Below are 765 nucleotides of genomic sequence, written 5' to 3'. Positions count from 1 at the left end.
AACAACAACAACAATAACAACAACAACAACAACAACAACAACAACAACAACAACAACAACAACAACACACCACCACCACCCCCAGTTGACAACCTAGCCCGTTTCCTAAGGTTGAATCCACCAGTGTTCTCTAGTAGCATCGAGCCGATTGTTGATAATGATTGGCTCCGCAAGATCAGAAGAGAGCTAACAACTGTTGGATGCATGGATGCAGAGAAGGTGCGCTTTGCTGTACATCAACTTGATGGACCCGCAACCTCATGGTGGGAGAACTACACCACCACCATCCCCGTGGCCAATGTTACATGGGATCAGTTTCAGCAGGCCTTCCGCACCGCACATGTCTCAGCTGGAGCTATGAGTCTGAAGAAGCATGAGTTCCGCAACTTACGCCGGGGGAATTGTACTATAGCACAGTACGTGGATGAGTTCAACAAGTTAGCACGCTACGCCCTAGATGATGTGGCCACAGATGCCACGAGCAGGAGAAGTTTCTTGAAGGACTGAATGATGAGCTGAGTATGGAGTTGATGGTGGCAACTTTCACCAACTACCAGGAGCTGGTAGACAGGGCCCTCGTGATTGAAGGCAGGCAACAACAAATAGAGAACCGCAAGTGGAAGTATGGATAGGGAAAGTACAACTCCGGAGCTCGGCAGAAGCCTCGCTATTCCCCATACTCGGGAGGACACACTCATACCCATGGAGGACATAACCATGGAGGCCATTCTCACAATGGAGGAAATTCACACAACCATAGTGGCC

Source organism: Triticum dicoccoides, chromosome 1A (genome assembly GCF_002162155.2).
Source record: "Triticum dicoccoides isolate Atlit2015 ecotype Zavitan chromosome 1A, WEW_v2.0, whole genome shotgun sequence".
Lineage (NCBI taxonomy): Eukaryota > Viridiplantae > Streptophyta > Magnoliopsida > Poales > Poaceae > Triticum > Triticum dicoccoides.
The sequence above is the reverse complement of the archived record's forward strand: the minus strand, read 5'-3'. Positions refer to the sequence as shown.